This window comes from Arachis hypogaea, chromosome 9, assembly GCF_003086295.3.
Source record: "Arachis hypogaea cultivar Tifrunner chromosome 9, arahy.Tifrunner.gnm2.J5K5, whole genome shotgun sequence".
NCBI lineage: Eukaryota > Viridiplantae > Streptophyta > Magnoliopsida > Fabales > Fabaceae > Arachis > Arachis hypogaea.
In genome coordinates this window covers 27,101,469-27,119,037 of record NC_092044.1, presented here as the reverse complement: position 1 = coordinate 27,119,037, position 17,569 = coordinate 27,101,469, and the positions used below count along the sequence as shown (strand labels likewise).

Here is a 17,569-nt window from a genome sequence, read left to right as displayed (position 1 = left end):
TCCGGTGGTAATACTGGAAGACAGAGTGCTTTGGGCCACAACCAAGACTCATAAAGTAGCTAGGTTCAAGAATCATCATACTTAACTAGGAGAATCAATAACACTATCTGAGTTCTGAGTTCCTATAGATGCCAATCATTCTGAACTTCAAAGAATAAAGTGAGATGCCAAAACTGTTCAGAAGCAAAAAGCTACTAGTCCCGCTCATCTAATTGGAGCTAAGTTTCTTTGATATTTTGGAGTCTATAGTATATTCTCTTCTTTTTATTCTAATTTGATTTTCAGTTGCTTGGGGACAAGCAACAATTTAAGTTTGGTGTTGTGATTTGCGGATAATTTATACGCTTTTTGGCATTGTTTTTAGTATGTTTTTAGTATATTTTAGTTAGTTTTTATTACATTTTTATTAGTTTTTAGTTAAAATTCACTTTTCTGGGCTTTACTATGAGTTTGTGTGTTTTTCTATGGTTTCAGGTATTTTCTGGCTGAAATTGAGGGACCTGAGCAAAAATCTGATTCAGAGGCTGAAAAGGACTGTAGATGCTGTTGGATTCTGACCTCCCTGCACTCGAAGTGGATTTTCTGGAGCTACAGAAGCGCAATTAGCGCGTTCTCAATTGAGTTGGAAAGTAGACATCCTGGGCTTTCTAGCAATGTATAATAGTCCATACTTTGCCCGAGATTTGATGGCCCAAACTGGCGTTGCAAATCAGCTTCAGAATTCCCGGCGTTTAACGCCGGAACTGGCACAAAAATTGGAGTTAAACGCCCAAACTGGCATGAAAGCTGACGTTTAACTCCAGAAAAAGTCTCTACACATGAAAGCTTCAATGCTCAACCCAAGCACACACCAAGTGGACCCCGGAAGTGGATTTTTACGTCATTTACTCATTTTTGTATACCCTAGGTTACTAGTTCACTATTAATAGGATCTTTTGACATTGTATCTTTACCTTATGACACTTTACACGTTTGTCATTGTATCTTCTACGGCATGAGTCTCTAAACCCCATGGTTGGGGGTGAGGAGCTCTGCTGTGTCTTGATGGATTAATGCAATTACTACTGTTTTTCATTCAATCATGCTTGCTTCCGTTCTAAGATATCACTTGTTCCTAAACCTGATGAATGTGATGATCCGTGACACTCATCATCATTCTCAACTATGAACGTGTGCCTGACAACCACATCCGTTCTACCTTAGATTGAGTAGATATCTCTTGGATTCCTTAATCAAAATTTTCATGGTATAAGCTAGAATTGATGGCGGCATTCAAGAGAATCCGGAAGGTCTAAACCTTGTCTGTGGTATTCTGAGTAGGATTCAAGGATTGAATGACTGTGATGAGCTTCAAACTCCTGAGGGTTGGGCGTTAGTGACAGACGCAAAAGAATCACTGGATTCTATTCCAACCCGATTGAGAACCAATAGATGATTAGCCGTGCTGTGACAGAGCGCGTTGAACATTTTCACTGAGAAGATGGGAGGTAGCCATTGACAACGGTGAAACCCTACATACAGCTTGCCATGGAAGGAGCCTAGCGTGCTTGAAGAAGAAGATAGTAGGAAAGCAGAGGTTCAGAAGATAAAGCATCTCCAAAACCTTAACCTGTTCCCCATTACTGCAAAACAAGTACTTATTTCATGTTCTTTTGCTTTTTACAATCAACCCTGATAATTATTGATATCCTGACTAAGAGTTACAAGATAACCATAGCTTGCTTCAAGCCGACAATCTTCGTGGGATTGACCCTTACTCACGTAAGGTATTACTTGGACGACCCAGTGCACTTGCTGGTTAGTTGTGCGGGATTGCAAAAGTGTGATTGCAATTTCGTGCACCATATGGTTTTGTTTTTCTTTAGATAATATGTAATGTTGTGTGAAACTTAGGCTAGTGGCCCTTAAGATAGGTTTGAGTTGTATGATTTGGTGGTTTGAATATGTGTAATATGTATGATTAATTTAAGGAAAATTTGATACGGTGCGCAAATAAATATGGTGTATAATGATGGCGGTGATAAGTATTGGTGAATTTAGGCCGGAGGCCGTGACCGGATAAGTCCGGTAAGTATGATGTATTTAAATGTGTAGAAATAAGTTAAATGAATGAGCTATGCTATGATGCTATGGAGTGAATGATAATTATTGGTTTTAATGATGTTTGATATTGAGATTGATTATTGGTGAGAAAGATTGGGTCAGAGGCTGTGATTGGATAAGCTCGGGTGCTTGTGATATAGTTGAATACGTAAAATTGATGATTGTTAGAATTGTGAATGATAAATATTAGTGTTGATGAGGATTAATAGGAATTGATTATTATTGATGTTTGGAAATGTGAAAGTTGTTGGTAATGAAGGATAATGGTAACTTGTGTGAGAGGCAAAGTAAATTAGGTTTAAATAGTTGAAAAATAATTAAAGAGTAGTGGATAATATATAGAAGTGTATAGTATTGATATTGGCATGGTAAAATTGTGTTTTGGATTGAGAGTTTTGGAACTAGAGGATTTTGGCAAATTTAGTAAAAACATGTTTTTGAACCAACTTTGACGGGTCATAATTTGGTTTCCAGAACCCCAAATTTTGTAAAACTTAATTTGAATGAAAATTGGATCCGTATAGTTTATGTCATTCAAATAACAGATGAAAAATAATTTTTAACAAAAAAGTTATTCACGTTTAAAGTTTGGTGTAAAAATCTAAAAATTCTGTAGCAAAACAGCTTTTTGGAAAAATTTACATTTGTGCATACACGGGAGAATACGAGAGAAATGCGAGAGAAATGCTTAAAAACACAAAAATATATTATATACATGACCATCCTAAATCTTCAAAAATGTGGATAGTGGTGTTATCCTGCTTGCAGTTTGACTTGTGATTAAAACCCGAGCAAGGATGGTGGTGAAATCTCGCTTGTTCGTGGTTCTCTCTCTGTTGGTGTAGTGCATCGGGCACTATATCCCAAGAGTGTGGGAGCACTATATACATCGAGAAGTGTGGTGGGCACTATATCCCAAGAGTGTGAAAGTAAAATAGAGAGACGATATCTGGGTTAGCTATCGAATGTGTCGGGTTTTGGCAATATAACTGATGAGCGGATATTTTATACGCTTTTTGGGGGTAATTTCATGTAGATTTAAGTATGTTTTAGTTAGCTTTTAGTATATTTTTATTAGTTTTTAGGCAAAAATCATATTTCTGGACTTTACTATGAGTTTGTGTGCTTTTTTGTAATTTCAGGTATTTTCTGGCTGAAATTGAGGGAGCTGAGCAAAAATCTGATTCAGGCTGAAAAAGGACTGCTGATGCTGTTGGATTCTGATCTCCCTGCACTCGAAATGGATTTTTTGGAGCTACAGGAGTCCAATTGGCACACTCAATTGGGTTGGAAAGTAGACATCCAGGGCTTTCCAGTAATATATAATAGTTCATACTTTGCTCGAAGATAGATGACGTAAACTGGCGTTTAACGCCAGTTCCATGTTGCAGTCTGGCGTTCAGCGCCAGAAACAGGTTACAACCTGGCGTTCAACTTCAGAAACAGCCCAGGCACGTGAGAAGCTTAAGTCTCAGCTCCAGCACACACCAAGTGGGCCCTAGAAGTGGATTTCTGCACTATCCATCCTAGTTGACTCATTTTCTGTAAATCTAGATTACTAGTCTAATATTTAAACAACTTTTAGAGACTTATTTTGTATCTCATCACATTTTTAGATCTAAACTTTGTGCTTTTTGACGGCATGAGTCTCTAAACCCCATTGTTGGGGGTGAGGAGCTCTGCAGCGTCTCGATGAATTAATGCAATTATTTCTGTTTTCTATTCAAACACGCTTGTTCCTATCTAAGATGTTCATTCGCGCTTCACTATGAAGAAGGTGATTATCCATGACACCTATCACCTTCCTCAATCCATGAATGTGTGCCTAACAACCACCTTCGTTCTATATTAGATTGAATGAGTATCTCTTAGATTCCTTAATCAGAATCTTCGTGGTATAAGCTAGAATCCATTGGCAGCATCCTTGAGAATCCGGAAAGTCTAAACCTTGTCTGTGGTATTCTGAGTAGATTCTGGGATTGGATGACTGTGACAAGCTTAAAACTCGCGACTGTTGGGCGTAGTGACAGACGCATGGTGGACGAAATTGTGATCATCAATATTGGCTCTTTGGCATATACACAAAAACTATTGTGGCTCTTGGTTAAATTCACAACTCCGTTCAACTAACCAGCAAGTGTACTGGGTCGTCCAAGTAATAAACCTTACGTGAGTAAGGGTCGATCCCACAGAGATTGTTGGTATGAAGCAAGCTATGGTCACCTTGTAAATCTCAGTCAGGCAGATTAAAATGGTTTATGGGTTTCGAAAATAAAGATAAAAGAATAGATTAAATAAAAGGATAGAAGACTTATGCAGATTCATTGGTGGGAATTTCAGATAAGCGAATGGAGATACTGCATGGCTCAAGGACGCCTGCTCTTCTACTGCTTCTACTCACTCCTTCTTACTCCTTTCCATGGCAAGCTTTGTATAGGGGTTCACCATCAGCTGTGGCTACTTTCATCCTCTCGGGAAAATGATCCTATGCGGTTGTCAGTCGCACGGCTAATCGTCTGGAGGCATCACCCATGGTTGATAGCTACATCCCATCCTCGCAGTGAAAACTAATGCTCACGCACTCTGTCACAGTACGGCTAATCACCGGTTGGTTCCCGCTCCTACTGGAATAGAATCCCTTGATTCTTTTGCGTCTGTCACTAACGCCCAGCAGGTTGCAAGTTTGAAGCACGTCACAGTCATTCATTACCGGAATCCTACTCGGAATACCACAGACAAGGTTAGACTTTCCGGATTCCCAGGATCCTACTCGGAATACCACAGACAAGGTGAGACTTTCCGGATCCTCATAAATGCCGCCATCTATCTAGCTTATACCACGAAGATTTTGTTGGGGAATCTAAGAGATACGCATTCAAGCTCTGTTGCATGTAGAACGGAAGTGGTTGTCAATCACACGCATTCATAAGTGAGAATGATAATGAGGGTTACTTATCATCACATTCATCATGTTCTTGGGTACGAATGAATATCTTGGAATAAGAATAAGAGAGATTTGAATAAAAGAAAATAGAATTGCATTAATACTTGAGGTACAGCAGAGCTCCACACCCTTAATCTATGGTGTGCAGAAACTCCACCATTGAAAATACATAAGTAAAAGAGGTTCAGGCATGGCCGAATGGCCAGCCCTCTCCATGATCAAGTGACCGAAAATATTAAGGACTTAAAGTGGTCAAAAGATGTCTAATACAATAGTTAAATGTTCTATTTATACTAGACTAGCTCCTAGGGTTTACATGAGTAAGTAATCGATGCATAAATTCACTTCCGGGGCCCACTTGGTGTATGCTTGGGCTGAGCTTGATTAATCCACGAGCTGAGGCATTTCCTGGAGTTGAACTCTGAGTTATGACGTGTTTTGGGCGTTCAACTCCGGATCATGACGTTTTTCTGGCGTTTAACTCCAGACAGCAGCGTGTACTTGGCGTTCAACGCCAAGTTACGTCGTCATTCTTCGAATAAAGTGTGGACTATTATATATTGCTGGAAAGCTCTGGATGTCTACTTTCCAACGCCGTTGAGAGCGCGCCAATTGGAGTTCTGTAGCTCCAGAAAATCCATTTTGAGTGCAGGGAGGTCAGATTCCAACAGCATCAGCAGTCCTTTTGTCAGCCTTCTTCAGAGTTTTGCTCAAATCCCTCAATTTCAGTCAGAATTTACCTGAAATCACAGAAAAACACACAAACTCATAGTAAAGTCCAGAAATGTGAATTTAACATAAAAACTAATGAAAACATCCCTAAAAGTAGCTCAAACTTACTAAAAACTATATAAAAACAATGCCAAAAAGCGTATAAATTATTCGCTCATCACAACACCAAACTTAAATTGTTGCTTGTCCCCAAGCAACTGAAAATCAAAATAGGATAAAAAGAAGAGAATATACTATAAAGTCCAAAATATCAATGAATATTAATTTAATTACATGAGCGGGACTTGTAGCTTTTTGCTTCTGAACAGTTTTGGCATCTCACTTTTTCCTTTGTAGTTTAGAGTGATTGGCATCTCTAGGAACTTAGAATTTTGGATAGTGTTATTGACTTTCCTAGTTAAGCATGTTGATTCTTGAACACAGCTACTCATGAGTCTTGGCTGTGGCCCTAAGCACTTTGTCTTCCAATATTACCACCGGATACACAAATGCCACAGACACATCACTGGGTGAACCTTTTCAGATTGTGACTCAGCTTTGCTAAAGTCCCCAGTTAGTGGTGTCCAGAGCTCTTAAGCACACTCTTTTGCTTTGGATCACGACTTTAACCACTTAGTCTCAAGCTTTTCACTTGGACCTTCATGACACAAGCACATGGTTAGGGACAGCTTGATTTAGCCGCTTAGGCCTGGATTTAATTTCCTTGGGCCCTCCTATCCATTAATGCTCAAAGCCTTGGATCCTTTGCTTTTTCTTTCTAAAATTTTCGCCCCCTTTTTTTTTTCACTGCTTTTTCTTGCTTCAAGAATCAATTTCATGATGTTTTTCAGATCATCAATAACATTTCTCTTTGTTCATCATTCTTTCAAGAGCCAACAATTTTAACACTCATAAACAACAAGATCAAAAATATGCACTGTTCAATCATTCATTCAGAAAACAAAAAGTATTGTCACCACATCAATATAATTAAATTAAATTCAATAATAATTTCGAAAATTATGTACTTCTTGTTCTTTTGAATTAAAACATTTTTCTTTTAAGAGAGGTGAAGGACTAATGGATTTTATTCATAATCTTTAAGGCATGGTTACACACTAATGATCATGAAGTAGAGACACAAAACATAAATAAACACAATACTTAAAAACCGAAAACAGAAAGAAATAAAGAACAAGGAATGAATCCACCTCTTAGTGGCGTCTTCTTCTTGAAGGACCAACAATGTCCTTAAGCTCTTCTATGTCCCTTCCTTGCCTTTGTTGCTCCTCCCTCATTGCTCTTTGATCTTCTCTTATTTCTTGGAGAATGATGGAGTGCTCATGATGTTCCACCCTTAGTTGTTCAACATTATGACTCAAATCTTCTAAAGAGGTACTGAGTTGCTCCCAATAGTTGTTGGGAGGAAAGTGCATTCCTTGAGGCATTTGTTGATGATGAACTTCCTCATGTTCTTCTTGAGGGCCGTGAGGAACTTCTCTTGTTTGCTCCATCCTCTTCTTTGTGATGGGCTTGTCTTCTTCAATGGAGGCATCTCCATCTATGATAACTCCAGCCGAGTAACATAGATGACATATAAGGTGGGGGAAGGCTAGCCGTGCCATGTGTGAAGGCTTGTCGGCTATTTTGTAAAGTTCATTGGAGATGACTTCATGAACTTCCACTTCCTCTCCAATCATGATGCTATGAATCATGATGGCCCGATCCACAGTAACTTCAGATCGGTTGCTTGTAGGGATGATGGATCTTTGGATGAACTCCAACCATCCTCTAGCTACAGGCTTGAGGTCCAGTCTTCTTAGTTGGACCGGTTTACCTTTGGAATCTATTCTCCATTGGGCGCCTTCCACACATATGTCCATTAGGACTTGGTCCAACCTTTGATTAAAGTTGACCCTTCTTGTGTAGGGGCGTTCATCACCTTGCATCATGGGTAAATGAAACGCCAACCTCACATTTTCCGGACTGAAATCTAAGTATTTCCCCCGAACCATTGTGATATAATTCTTTGGATTCGGGTTCATACTTTGATCATGGTTCCTAGTGATCCATGCATTGGCATAGAACTCTTGAACCATCAATATTCCAAATTGTTGCATGGGGTTGGTTATGACTTCCCACCCTCTTCTTTGAATTTCATGTCGGATTTCCGGATACTCATTCTTTTTGAGCTTGAAGGGGACCTCGGGGATCACCTTCTTCTTTGCCACAACATCATAGAAGTGGTCTTGATGGCTCTTGGAGATGAATCTCTCCTTCTCCCATGACTCGGAGGTGGAAGCTTTTGTCTTCCCTTTTCCTTTTCTTGAGGATACTCCGGTCTTAGGTGCCATTGATGGTGAATGAAAAAAAAACAAAAAGCTTAGGCTTTTTCCACACCAAACTTAAAATTTTGCTCGCCCTCGAGCAAGAAAGAAAAGAAAAGTAGAAGAAGAAGAAGAGAATTGGGTAGAGAGGGAGAGAATTGGTTTCGGCTATATGGGAGAAGAAGGGGTTTGTGTTGTGTGAAAATGAAGAAGAAAGGAAAGGTATTTATAGGGAGAGGGGGGTGGGAGTTCGGCCATTTTGGGTGGGAAAGGGTGGGAAATTGAATTTGAATTTGATGAGGGTAGGTGGGATTTATGGGGAAGAGGAGGTTGATGTGAATGGTGCATGGGGTAATTGGGAAGAGGAATTGAGGTGATTGGTGAAGGTTTTTGGGAAGTGTGACATTGAAAATGAGATTTGGATTAGGAGAGTGTGATTAGGATTAAAAGAAAAGGTAAGTGGGGATCCTGTGGGGTCCACAGATCCTGAGGTGGGGATCCTGTGGGGTCCACAGATCCTGAGGTGAAAAGAAATACCATTCCTTCACCATATAGGCGTGTAAATTGCCTTCATGCATCATCCTGGCGTTCAAACGCCCATTGGTGCATGTTCTGGGCGTTAAACGCCCATGTAATGCATGTTTCTGGCGTTGAACGCCAGTTTCATGCTTGTTTCTGGCGTTCAGCGCCAGATTGTCCTCTGTGTGCACATCCTGGCGTTAAACGCCAGGTTGTTGCTTGTTTCTGGCGTTCAGCGCCAGAATGGTGCTCTGTTCTGGCGTTGAACGCCAGCCAGATGCATCTTACTGGCGTTGAACGCCAGTCTGCGCTGCCTCCAGGGTGAAAAATTTTTTTCTTCTGTTTTTGACTCTGTTTTTAATTTTTTTGATTTTTTCGTGACTCCTCATGATCATGTACCTAATTAAACACAAAAATAACAAAGAAACAAAATAAAATAAAATTAGATAAATAAAATTGGGTTGCCTCCCAACAAGCGCTTCTTTAATGTCAATAGCTTGACAGTGGCTCTCATGGAGCCACAAGATGATCAGGTCAATTTAGTGTGTTGTCTCCACACCAAACTTAGAGTTTGGATATGGAATTTGAATACCAAACTTAGAGTTTGGTTGTGGCCTCACAACACCAAACTTAGAGTTTGACTGTGTGGGCTCTTCTTGACTCTGAACTGAGAGAATCTCTTCATGCTTACTCTCTTCTGTCACAGAGGGATGGCCATGTGCCTTAAACACAAGGTAGTCCCCGTTCAATTGAAGGACTAACTCACCTCTGTTGACATCTATCACAGCTTCTGCTGTGGCTAGGAAAGGTCTTCCTAGGATGATGCATTCATCATCTTCCTTCCTAGTGTCTAGGATTATGAAATCAGCAGGGATGTAAAGGCCTTCAACCTTTACTAGCACGTCCTCTACTATTCCATAAGCTTGTCTCACTGACTTGTCTGCCAATTGTAATGAGAACAAGGCAGGTTGTACCTCAATGATTCCCAGCTTCTCCATTATAGAGAGTGGCATCAGATTTATCCCTGACCCAAGATCACATAGAGCTTTTTCAAAGCTCATGGTGCCAATGGTACAAGGTATTAAGAACTTGCCAGGATCTTGTTTCTTTTGAGGTAGAGTTTTCTGAATCCAAGTATCTAGTTCACTAATGAGCAAGGGAGGTTCACTTTCCCAAGTCTCATTACCAAATAACTTGGCATTCAGCTTCATGATAGCTCCTAAGTATTGAGCAACTTGCTCTCCAGTCACATCTTCATCCTCTTCAGAGGAAGAATTGTCTTCAGAGCTCATGAATGGCAGAAGGAGATTTAATGAAATCTCTATGGTCTCTAGATGAGCCTCAGATTCCTCTGGTTCCTTAATAGGAGACTCTTTCTTGCTTGAAGGACATCCCAGGAGGTCTTCCTCACTAGGATTTTCGTCCTCCTCCTCCTTAGTGCATTCGGCCACTTTGATCAAATCAATGGCCTTGCACTCTCCTTTTGGATTTTCTTCTGTATTGCTTGGGAGAATACTGGGAGGAGTTTCAATAACTTTCTTACTCAGCTGGCCTACTTGTGCCTCCAGATTTCTAATGGAGGATCTTGTTTCATTCATGAAACTGAAAGTGGCCTTTGACAGATCAGAGACTATATTGGCTAAATTAGAAGTATTTTGTTCAGAATTCTCTGTCTGTTGCTGAGAAGATGATGGATATGGCTTACTATTGTTCAGCCTATTGCGTCCACCATTGTTAAAGCCTTGTTGAGGCTTTTGTTGATCCTTCCAGGAGAAATTTGGGTGATTTCTCCATGATGGGTTATAGGTGTTTCCATAAGGTTCACCCATGTAATTAACCTCTGCCATGGCAGGGTTCTCAGGATCATAAGCTTCTTCAGAAGCTGCCTCTCTAGTACTGTTGGATGCATGTTGCAATCCATTCAGATTTTGAGAGATCATGTTGACCTGTTGAGTCAACACTTTGTTCTGAGCCAATATGGCATTCAGAGCATCAATTTCAAGAACTCCTTTCTTCTGAGGTATCCCATTATTCACGGAATTCCTCTCAGAAGTATACATGAACTGGTTGTTTGCAACCATGTCAATGAGTTCTTGAGCCTCTTCAGGCGTTTTCTTCAGGTGAATAGATCCACCTGCAGAGTGGTCCAATGACATTTTCGAAAATTCAGAGAGACCATAATAGAATATATCTAATAGGGTCCATTCTGAAAACATGTCAGATGGACATCTTTTGGTCAGCTGCTTGTATCTTTCCCAAGCTTCATAGAGGGATTCACCATCTTTTTGTTTGAAGGTTTGAACATCAACTCTCAGCTTGCTCAGCTTTTGAGGAGGAAAGAATTTATCCAAGAAGGTAGTGACCAGCTTATCCCAGGAGTCCAGGCTATCCTTAGGTTGTGAATCCAACCATATTCTAGCTCTGTCTCTTACAGCAAAAGGGAAAAGCATGAGTCTGTAGACTTCAGGATCAACTCCATTCGTCTTTACAGTCTCACAGATCTGCAAGAACTCAGTTAAGAACTGATAAGGATCTTCAGATGGAAGTCCATAAAACTTGCAGTTTTGTTGCATTAAAGCAACTAGCTGAGGTTTCAGCTCAAAGTTATTGGCTCCAATGGCAGGAATGGAGATGCTTCTTCCATCAAACTTTGACGTTGGCTTTGTGAAGTCACCAAGCATTCTCCTTGCATTATTATTATTATTATTTTCGGCTGCCATGTCTTTCTCTTGTTCGAAAATTTCTGAAAGGTTGTTTCTGGATTGTTGTAATTTAGCTTCTCTTAATTTTCTCTTCAGAGTCCTTTCAGGTTCTGGATCAATTTCAACAAGAGTGCCTTTATCCTTGTTCCTGCTCATAAGAAAGAGAGAAGAAAACAAGAAAAGAAAGAGGAATCCTCTATGTCACAGTATAGAGATTCCTTTATGTTAATAGAAGAAGAAAGAGGTAGAAGAATGAAGAGGGAGATTTGGATTTGTGGATGAAGAGAGGTGAAGAGAAGTGTTAGTAATTAAATAATTAAATAGAAGAAGAAAAGAGAAGAGAAATTTTCGAAAATAATTTTGAAAAAGGGGTTAGTAATTTTCGTAAATTAGAGATAAATGTAATTGAAATTAAAATTTAAAACAAAAAGAATTTTTGAAAAAGGGAGGGAGATATTTTCGAAAATTATAGAGGGAAAAGTAGTTAGGTGGTTTTGAAAAAGATAAGAAACAAACAAAAAGTTAGTTGATTGAAAAAGATTTGAAATCAAATTTTGAAAAAGGAAGTTAGATAAGATATTTTGAAATCAAATTTTGAAAAAGATAAAATTTTTGAAAAAGATAAGATAAAAGATAAAAAGATAAGATAAAAAATTTTAATAAAAAGATATTTTGAAAAAGATTTAATTTTTAAAAAAGACTCAACTAACAAGAAACTACAAGATAAGATTCTAGAACTTAAAGATTGAACCTTCTTAACAAGAAAGTAACAAACTTCAAATTTTTGAACCAATCACATTAATTGTTAGCTAATTTTCGAAAATTAGATGTAAAGATAAGAAAAAGGTTTTGAAAATTAATTTTTAAAATTTTCGAAAATAATAAAAAAAATGAAAAAGATATGATTTTTGAAAAAGATTTTGAAAAGATAAGATTTTTAAAATTGAAATTTTGACTTGATTTGTAAGAAATAACTAATTTTTAAAAATTTTTGACCAAGTCAACCCAAAATTTCGAAAATTTGGAGGAAAATAAGGAAAAGATATTTTTTGATTTTTGAATTTTTAAAGAAAAACACAAAAATAACCCAAAACATGAAAATTTTGGATCAAGACACAAGATGCATGCAAGAATGCTATGAATGTCAAGATGAACACCAAGAACACTTTGAAGATCATGATGAACATCAAGAACATAATTTTGAAAAATTTTTGATGCAAAGAAAACATGCAAGACACCAAACTTAGAAATCTTTAATGCATGAAAAATATGAATGCAAAGATGCACATGAAAAACAAGAAAAGACACAAAACAAGAAATCATCAAGATCAAACAAGAAGACTTGTCAAGAACAACTTGAAGATCATGAAGAACACTATGAATGCATGGAATTTCGAAAAATGCAAGAAAATTTTTTAAAAGCATGCAATTGACACCAAACTTTAAAATTAACACAAGACTCAAACAAGAACACAAAATATTTTTGATTTTTTGATTTTCTAATTTTTTTTGTATTTTTATTTAATTTTTTCGAAAATAAAGTTTAGAAAAACGAAAAATAAAAGAAAAATTTTGAAAAAGATTTTTGAAAAGAAAAGTACCTAATCTGAGCAACAAGATGAACCGTCAGTTGTCCATACTCGAACAATCCCCGGCAACGGCGCCAAAAACTTGGTGGACGAAATTGTGATCATCAATATTGGCTCTTTGGCATATACACAAAAACTATTGTGGCTCTTGGTTAAATTCACAACTTCGTTCAACTAACCAGCAAGTGTACTGGGTCGTCCAAGTAATAAACCTTACGTGAGTAAGGGTCGATCCCACAGAGATTGTTGGTATGAAGCAAGCTATGGTCACCTTGTAAATCTCAGTCAGGCAGATTAAAATGGTTTATGGGTTTCGAAAATAAAGATAAAAGAATAGATTAAATAAAAGGATAGAAGACTTATGCAGATTCATTGGTGGGAATTTCAGATAAGCGAATGGAGATACTGCATGGCTCAAGGACGCCTGCTCTCCTACTGCTTCTACTCACTCCTTCTTACTCCTTTCCATGGCAAGCTTTGTATAGGGGTTCACCATCAGCTGTGGCTACTTTCATCCTCTCGGGAAAATGATCCTATGCGGTTGTCAGTCGCACGGCTAATCGTCTGGAGGCATCACCCATGGTTGATAGCTACATCCCATCCTTGCAGTGAAAACTAATGCTCACGCACTCTGTCACAGTACGGCTAATCACCGGTTGGTTCCCGCTCCTACTGGAATAGAATCCCTTGATTCTTTTGCGTCTGTCACTAACGCCCAGCAGGTTGCAAGTTTGAAGCACGTCACAGTCATTCATTACCGGAATCCTACTCGGAATACCACAGACAAGGTTAGACTTTCCGGATTCCCAGGATCCTACTCGGAATACCACAGACAAGGTGAGACTTTCCGGATCCTCATAAATGCCGCCATCTATCTAGCTTATACCACGAAGATTCTGTTGGGGAATCTAAGAGATACGCATTCAAGCTCTGTTGCATGTAGAACGGAAGTGGTTGTCAATCACACGCGTTCATAAGTGAGAATGATAATGAGGGTTACTTATCATCACATTCATCATGTTCTTGGGTACGAATGAATATCTTGGAATAAGAATAAGAGAGATTTGAATAAAAGAAAATAGAATTGCATTAATACTTGAGGTACAGCAGAGCTCCACACCCTTAATCTATGGTGTGCAGAAACTCCACCGTTGAAAATACATAAGTAAAAGAGGTTCAGGCATGGCCGAATGGCCAGCCCTCTCCATGATCAAGTGACCGAAAATATTAAGGACTTAAAGTGGTCAAAAGATGTCTAATACAATAGTTAAATGTTCTATTTATACTAGACTAGCTCCTAGGGTTTACATGAGTAAGTAATCGATGCATAAATTCACTTCCGGGGCCCACTTGGTGTATGCTTGGGCTGAGCTTGATTAATCCACGAGCTGAGGCATTTCCTGGAGTTGAACTCTGAGTTATGACGTGTTTTGGGCGTTCAACTCCGGATCATGACGTTTTTCTGGCGTTTAACTCCAGACAGCAGCGTGTACTTGGCGTTCAACGCCAAGTTACGTCGTCATTCTTCGAATAAAGTGTGGACTATTATATATTGCTGGAAAGCTCTGGATGTCTACTTTCCAACGCCGTTGAGAGCGCGCCAATTGGAGTTCTGTAGCTCCAGAAAATCCATTTCGAGTGCAGGGAGGTCAGATTCCAACAGCATCAGCAGTCCTTTTGTCAGCCTTCTTCAGAGTTTTGCTCAAATCCCTCAATTTCAGTCAGAATTTACCTGAAATCACAGAAAAACACACAAACTCATAGTAAAGTCCAGAAATGTGAATTTAACATAAAAACTAATGAAAACATCCCTAAAAGTAGCTCAAACTTACTAAAAACTATATAAAAACAATGCCAAAAAGCGTATAAATTATCCGCTCATCAACGCAAAAGGATCAATAGATCTTATTCCGACATGATCGAGAACCGACAGATGATTAGCCATGCTGTGACAGAGCATTTGGACCATTTTCACTGAGAGGATGGGAAGTAGCCATTGACAACGGTGATGCCCTACATACAGCTTGCCATGGAAGGAGCCTTGCATTTGTGAAAGTGAGAAAGCATTATGTTGCAGGAATTCAGAGGACAAAGCATCTCCAAAACTCCAACATATTCTCCATTACTGCATAATAAGTATTTATTTCATGCTCTTTTACTTTTTACAATTAAAACTAAAAATTATTATTGATATTATATCCTGACTAAGAATAATAAGATAACAATAGCTTGCTTCAAACCAACAAATCTCCGTGGGATTCAACCCTTACTCACGTAAGGTATTACTTGGACGACCCAGTGCACTTACTGGTTAGTTGTGTGGATTGCAAAAGTGTGATTGCAATTTCGTGTACCAAGTTTTGGCGCTGTTGCCGGGGATTGTTTGAGTTTGAACAACTGACAGTGAATCTTGTTGCTTAAATTAGGAAAAATTAGTCCTTTTGGTTTAGAGTCACTAGAATTGCATCTTTTATTATCCCTTTTAAAAACTTTTTCAAAAATATTATTTTTCTTTATTAATTTGTAGTTTTTCTGTGAAGTTTAGTGTCATGTTTTAAGTTTGGTGTCAATTGCATGCTTTTCTTTGTCTTTCAATTTTCGAATTGCATGTTCTTTGTTTTTCCTTGATCTTCAAATTGTTCTTGTCAATTTTTCTTATTTGATCTTTGGTTTTTGTTGTTCTGTGTGTTTTCGTGTTTTCCTTGTACTTTTTCAAAATATTAATTTTCAAAAATATTAATTTTTTATACAATATTAAAACACGTTAAATTTATAGCTCAATTGGCTAGAGCATTGGCTTATGTTCTTGGCAATTGGGTATCTTCTTTTTAAAACTTTTTCAAAAATAATTTTTCTTTGATTAAATCTTGTGCCAAACTTTAAGTTTGGTGTTTTCTTGTTAATCTTTCTTTAATTTTTGAAAATTTTATTGTGGTTTTCTAAAAATTTTAAGTTTGGTGTTCTTTCTTTTATTCTTGTTGTTCTTGTGAGTCTTCAAAGTGTTCTTGAGTCTTCTTTGTGTTTTGATCTTAAAATTTTTCAGTTTGGTGTTCCTTGGTGTTTTCCCTCCAAAATTTTTGAAAACAAGGAGCATTAGATCTAAAAATTTAAGTCTTGTGTCTTTTGTGTGTTTTTCTCTTTCATAAAAAAAATTCAAAAATAAAAAATATATTTTCCTTTAATTTCTCATAATTTTTGAATTACTTGGGTTGACTTGGTCAAAATTTTTCAAATCATATCTCTTTTAAAAATATCCTAACCACTTTCTCTCTCCTCACTTTTTCGAAAATCTTCATAAAATATTTTCAAATTTTTTTAATTTTTTATTTTATTTTATTTTATTTTTTTATTGTTCATCTTTTATTTTGGTTTTTATTTTATTCTATTTTATTATTTTGAAAAAAATTTATAATAAAATAAATAAAATAAATCCACAGCATCTCCCTTTCTCCATCATGGACCTAAGTGGAAATGAACAGTCCAGAAGGACTCTGGGGTCATATGCTAACCCCACTACTGCTTCATACGGGAGTAGTATCTGTATACCCTCCATCGGAGTTAGTAGCTTTGAGTTGAACCCTCAGCTCATTATCATGGTGCAGTAAAGTTGCCAGTATTTTGGTCTTCCATAGGAAGAACCTATAGAGTTTCTGGCACAATTTTTACAAATTTCTGACACAGTACATAATAAGGAAGTAGATCAGGATGTCTACAGATTGTTACTGTTTCCATTTGCTGTAAAAGACCAAGCTAAGAGGTGGTTAAATAACCAACCTAAGGACAGCATAAAGACATGGAAACAGCTGTCAGAAAAATTCCTAAATCACTAATTTCCTCCAAAACGGATGACACAGCTAAGGCTGAGCATCCAAGGCTTCAAACAAGGAAATAATAAATCCCTTTATGATGCCTGGGAGAGATACAAAGAGATGCTAAGAAAATGCCCCTCTGAAATATTTTCAGATTGGGTGCAGTTAGACATCTTTTATTATGGGCTTATAGAGAAAGCTCAGATTTCTCTAGACCACTCATCTGGTGGATCTATACACATGAGAAAGAAAATTGAAGAAGCTCAAGAGCTCATTGATACAGTTGCCAGAAATTAGCATCTGTACCTAAACAGTGAACCTTCCATCAAAGAAGAGGCTAAAACAGTAACTGCTGAACTCAGTCCTACAGAACAAGTTACTGAATTCAATCAGCAATTAGATTTTCTAACAAAACAGCTAGCTGAATTCAAGGAGATACTACAAGAGACAAGAATGGCTAATATGAATATGAAAGTGCAGCTAAAGCAAACAGAACAGCAACTATCAAAACAAATAACAGAAGAGTGCCAAGCAGTTCAATTAAGAAGTGGGAAAACATTAAATACCTTACTTCAAGGCAACAGGAAGCCAAGAAATGAACAAACTGCTACCCAAAATCCCTCTGAGGACAGTCAGAGCCCAGAGAGGAATAATTCTGGCGCTCAAACGCCAGAAAAATGGTGGAAAACTGGCATTGAACGCCCAACCCATGCTCAGTCTTGGCGTTCAACGCTAGAAATAGGCAAGGAATTGGCATTGAACGCCCAAAGGAAGCACAGTTCTGGCGTTCAGACGCTAGAAACGGGTAAGGAGTTGGCTTCTAACCCACTCCAGTTTCCACCCCTGGCATTCAAACGCCAGTGGG

General features: G+C 38.1%; 1 non-coding gene across 1 annotated transcript; it reads left to right on the top strand.

Moving 5' to 3' along the window:
- The first annotated feature begins 10,818 nt into the window (after positions 1-10,818).
- On the top strand, positions 10,819-10,922 carry LOC112713213 (small nucleolar RNA R71). Its single transcript, XR_003158188.1, has one exon. It is a non-coding gene; the product is annotated as a small nucleolar RNA R71 (small nucleolar RNA).
- The last annotated feature ends 6,647 nt before the right edge of the window (positions 10,923-17,569 follow it).